Source organism: Dermacentor silvarum, chromosome 6, assembly GCF_013339745.2.
Source record: "Dermacentor silvarum isolate Dsil-2018 chromosome 6, BIME_Dsil_1.4, whole genome shotgun sequence".
NCBI classification, from domain to species: Eukaryota; Metazoa; Arthropoda; class Arachnida; order Ixodida; family Ixodidae; genus Dermacentor; species Dermacentor silvarum.
The window spans coordinates 182,660,687-182,666,686 of NC_051159.1; positions in this window are offsets into that span (position 1 = coordinate 182,660,687).

Here is a 6,000-nt window from a genome sequence, read left to right on the forward strand (position 1 = left end):
CATGTTTCACGTAAAATGAGCTTTTGGACATTACGAGATTTTTCTGTAGTGGTATTATGTTGAAAACATTAACGATTGTTTCATAGTACTACTTACTCTGAAGCTAATTAAAAGCTGCCAGTGGGTCTTTCAGTACTATCTAATGATGTTTGCACGTTTTCTATTGCAACTCTATAACAGCATTATAAAGTTCATACGCAAGAGGAATCCCAACATTTTTAGACGCGCCGCTGGAACCCAATTGTATGCTATTTCTTGCAGATATCTGCCTAATTACACACAGAGTGTTCTATCCAGTGGACGGTGTTCCGTGAGCGTGTGGGGAGCAATCATCAAAGATGGCCTTGGTCCCCTTGTGCGTCTGGAAGGGCCCTTCACTGCGTCACGGTACTGCGACGTCATCACTAGACACCTCGTTCCGTATGCGCTGGACGGTCCCTTCAGCGGCGGCTGCTATTTTTTTCAACACGACCGCAGCCCGATCCATAAAGCACGTATCGTCCAGTCATTGCTAGAAGAACATGCTGTTTGCCAGCTTGAGTGGCCTCCATGTGGCGCCGACTTGAATCCCATAGAAAATGTCTGGGGCATGTTGAAGAAACGGCTGTCCACACGAGCCAACCGCGGCCGCACGGCCGATACGCTGTGGCAAGCGATCGCACAAGAATGGGAAAGCCTGCGCGGTCGACCGGAGATTACTGAATCTTGGTACGAGTCGATGCCCACACGCATCAATAAGGTGCTAGAAAACGGCGGACATTTCACTTCCTACTAGATCATTGAGAGACCTATGTTTCATGACACTTCTGTAAATGTCTTGTGAATAAATTCATCCCCTTCAGACACGAATTATGATGCACTGTCTGCAAATGCGTCAAAGGCGCATGGCATCATTTCAAGACGCTCACTATTACATTCCAAGAAAGAAGACGAAGCAATGTGCTGTTTTGTGCGAGTTTCAGTAAAAAAAATTAATTAGCGTATAACTCATTATCTAATTCTGAAATCCGTCAGCTTCAATGCTTGCATAAAAAGAATCAACTATTAGGCCCGAAACGCATGCACACTTGCTTTTTCGGTTGTATTCGTGTCGACCGGAGAAAAAAAAATACTCTTGACGTTGGTCTTGGAACGCGGCACGTCGAACGATTGTCTAACATGGTAGTGTCTCCAGCAAAGTGATCATCTGCAGCAATACGCAGGACAATGAAGTTAACTGACCGCTAGTTGTCCCATCAGGAAGCGGACACGAATGTGCACACTGAGTTTTAGGTCATTTGAAGAAACACGTGGCGTGGGACGCGCCTCCGAAGTTCGAGTCCCCAAACGAGGACGCCGTGTCGCAAAGGGTTATAAAAAGAGTCATCGCACCCGATTATTTCTTATTTTTCTAAATGTAACCACTATAGCAGCGCGGTGGTTCGGGCTTTGCGCAGCAAAACCTGGGCGCAGGCGATCAAATCCCGGCCGCTACTGTCACTTAGCGATGGGGGAGGAACGGAAAAATTCTGCCTACTGACTAAGCATCTGTGTCCCATGGCTGCCTCACCGCTCACTCACGCACTCACGAAAAAAAAAACAAAAAAAACAGCGTGGCTACGCGAAAATAGAACTGATAACAGCCGAAGAATACGCTGTCTGATTACTTGTACTGATATTCTGCTCTCAAAATATAAGCAAGTAGCCCTGGCTAACAAAGAGCGCGTCACGTTGAAAGAGATAGGTAGAAAATATTTGCGCACAGTGCGAAAATAGACAGGCCATAGATTTAAGGAGGGATGCGTCTTCAACGTAGCGCTGCTGTCGATCGCTGGTGACGTAGCGGAAGTGTCGCGAAGAGGCTCTTGGCCACGCGCTCTCGTGGTCCGCAAACTTTTGTGGTTGACTGTACCTTCGCCCGCTGCTGCAGCGTATGCGCTTGCTGCCAGCGTTTGGACAGTCGTTGTCTGCAGTCATTCAGTGTGATCTATTCATGTTTGTTTGTGCGCGCTCACACCACGCTCGTTCAATCAGTTAGTAATAGTCGGGCCACATTTTCCAACGCACGCTACACATGCAATGCTGCCCGGGTCGGCAGTGCAGCGCTACAGGTGTATCCCTTCGCACGCGCTGCCCACGGGAAGCGCTTCTCATCAACACCACCGTTTCACACGCGCCTTCTCGTGGTCATCGAGTCTCTCTTCATGTCGGTCTACTTACGCCGCAGCACACCTGCTTACTTAATCAGATCATGTTTACTACAATTCATATTGCCACCAAAGCCGCTCACCTTACTTCGTATGACATTGCTGTGTTGCTATCGCATTCATTGCTTCGCCCTTAGGGCGGAAATGTGACATTTTTTTAAAGACGACCGTCTATCTTGGGCTACCTAAAAGCGAAAAATTTTGTCTGTCACTCGATTCAACCGCGCAGCCAAAACCAAGCATGAGGAGAGGAGGTGCAGAGAGAGAAATATAGATAGACAGACAGAGAGCGATGGAATGAATAAATAAAATAAACTTTCTTGGCGAGGCGGGATTCGAGCCCGGGTACCCACAATCTGAAGGCGAGCGTCATAACAACTAGGCTATACACCCACTTTTTTCCCCCTTGTTTTACGAGGCTATACACCCACGCTTGTAGAATATGCATTTATGGGAACCATATGATTGCGTTGTACCAACGATTGTAACAGAACTTGCTACGGGCGAGAAAAAGAGAAAATGAGAGCGAGAGAGAGAGACATTTAAAGAAAGAGAGAGCGAAAGAAATAGAAACACAGATAGAGAAAGAGAGAGACATAAAGAAATGAAAAATCATCATCATCATCGTCATCATCATCAGCCTATATTTATGTCCACTGCAGGACGAAGGCCTCTCCCTGCGATCTCCAATTACCCCTGTCTTGCGCTAGCGTATTCCAACTTGCGCCTGCGAATTTCCTAACTTCATCATCCCACCTGGTTTTCTGCCGTCCTCGACTGCGCTTCCCTTCTCTTGGTATCCATTCTGTAACTCTAATGATCCACCGGTTATCCATCTTACGCATTACATGGCCTGCCCAGCTCCATTTGTTCCACTTAATGTCAAGTAGAGTATCGTCTATCCCCGGTTGTTCTCTGATCCACACCGCTCTCTTCCTGTCTCTTAACGTTACTCCTAAGATTTTTCGTTCCATCGCTCTTTGTGCGGTCCTTAACTTGTTCTCGAGCTTCTTTGTTAACCTCCAAGTTTCTGCCCCAATATGTTAGCACCGGTAGAATGCAATGATTGTACATTTTTCTTTTCAACGACAGTGGTAAGCTCCCAGTCAGGATTTGGCAATGCCTGCCGTATGCACTCCAACCCAATTTTATTCTTCTGTAAATTTATTTCTCGTGATCAGGATCCCCGGTGAGTAATTGACATAGATAAAGGTACTCCTTTACAGACTCTAGAGGCTCACTGGCGATCCTAAATTCTTGTTCCCTTGCTATTTAACATTATTTTTGTCTTCTGCATATTCATCTTCAAACCAATTCTTACACTTTCTCGATTAAAGTCCTCAATCATTTGTTGTAATTCGTCTCCATTGTTGCTGAATATGACAATGTCATCTGGAAACCGAAGGTTGCTGAGATATTTATTCGCCGCCGATCCTCACTGCATGAAACGCTGAAATGTAGCGCTGATTTGCAGCGTTTCATGAAATGAAATGCAACGCTGCAAATGAAAAAAAAATCAACGCGTTAGAAATGGTATCGAAGAGACGCTACGCGTTAAATACAAGCCGACTGAAGCCGCGGCTCTGTAGCCGGCTTTAAGCCAACAGTCATAAAAGGTCCCAACAGATGGCACGATAGCAGGGCGAACGAGGAGTGAGAGGGGAGGGGAAGAGCGTGAGGGGTGGGAGGGGGAGAAGAGAGGCTGTTACGCATCAGGGGCGGCAGAATACTATCGTCTTTCGACGTCATTTGCTGCGAAGCAAGCAGATATGCGGCCAATTTATTTTTTGCGTAAACTGGCGCACACGCATGTGCTTTCGCGCACCTTTGCCAGGTAATGCGACACACGCGCGATCATCTCAGAGCTATAGTTGACCTTCGCAAGTTCCTCGTACACCTTTGATTGCAACTTAATGGTCAGAGACTGCTATATACGGGGACTCAGGTTTGATCCTACCATCGGGCACGCTGTTCAATTTTTTTTTTACTTACCTAGCATTAGAAGTGTCACAGTGGAAAAAGGTGCATGTGCGTGAAGTGTGGGAAGCCGGTCACGTGTTATAGGTAGACAGGGTATCTGGGAGCTTAGAAGAGTGTGTTGATGTGTAATGGATATATATATATATATATATATATATATATATATATATATATTGTCACGTTATAGACGGTGAAGAACGATACAGTGTCAGAACAGTGAGTTGCAAATTTAACTCTTAATCGGGCGAACCTGTGCCCAGAAAAACAGGCTACAATCAAAGCACAACGATAGCGGCGAGCACAGTCGGTCATGGTCGGAACCTGATGTGCGCGTCGGCTTTTATGCATGACTCGACGAAGCCTCCAACGTAAACGCTGGTGCCCGCGTGCCTTCCAGAAAATTACTACACAGTTCGCGTCGCGCATACAGTCAGATTACACGAGGTTCGGTGACAACAGACCACGGACAGAGCCATCGATAACATTCGCGAAACTTCCGATACAAGCAAGCACGTTCTGCGCCGAGTGATAACGTTTATCATTTGTGAGCCAGTGAAAAGCGGTCACCCGAGAATCATAAACAATTTCACGTGTCATTTAATATATATATATATATATATATATATATATATATATTATATGACTCTTGATGACTATATATATTATATGACTCTTGATGAAGGCCGGACCCCGGCCGAAACGTCACAGTAAAGTCTTATGTTTTTTCCTACGTGCTTCTATTTATTGAACTATCTTTTGATCTATTTTTTGAACTATATATATATGAACGAGGAGAAAGGGATCTGAGGGGCTCGATTTTAGTCATCATATCATAGGAAGCCAACAAACATAGACACCAAGGACAACATAGGGGGAATTACTTGTACTCACTAATTGAATGAAATGATGAACTAATGGAAATTAAAGTGGATGAAAAAAGGCACGTTTGCAATCGGTCATGCAAAGCTTAGGCACAGCGAAAGTGTGAATCGTCAAGTCTTACTGGCTGCTACTGGTAGGTATTAACTTAGTTGCTGCTAGGTCTTAAGTTGGTTTAACTTGACTACGCATGTAGGGAAGGTATTCTCGAAAGAACATTTTCGGAGGTACCTTCCCTTTCGCGACATTTCGCGTGACTAGCGCTGGACGCGTCGGCGCCTACGAGCGACAGCGTTCCTGGCATGCCACAAACGCAGGCAGGCAGGATGTGTCGGGCGAAGCGAGCGCGCTTGCACTGCCTGCACCGGCGGTTACTAGGCCACGCGAGGTGACGTCATTGCTACTGCTTCGGCGCATGCGCGGCTAGGCAACGCGGGCGGCGTCGGCAGCAGCTCTGCGCGTGGCCTCGTTGGTGCTGCTACAATTTCTTTCTCTCTCTATCTCGCTCTCCTTCCCTCTCCTTAACGTCCCATGTCAAGGCAACATGTGCACGGCACGGCACGGAGAGGAGGCGAGGCACACGCCGTTCCACGAGGTGGTTGCTAGGCAACGCAGTCACGTCATAGTACCAGGGGGGTGAATCTTCCTATACCTCCCATTGGTTCATTTATAGCAGACGCTCAGTCGACGCTAGCGCCAAGGCACACTTCAGTTAGGCCCTAGCGGATGGATGACGGTACTACGGTGGCGAAAAAATAAAAAAATAAAGAAAAGCGGCCCGATTTTTTTACCCTCCCCCTTCCGCTATAGCACTTTTTTTTCTTCCTTTTTTATGATAACGTTGTTCCACTCTTTTCTCCTTTCCCTCTTGACTTTCATATTCCTCCTCGCAAGCCTCGCCTCACCCTCCCCTCATGCAACGCGCAATGCTCTTTTTTATTGCGATAGCAATTAT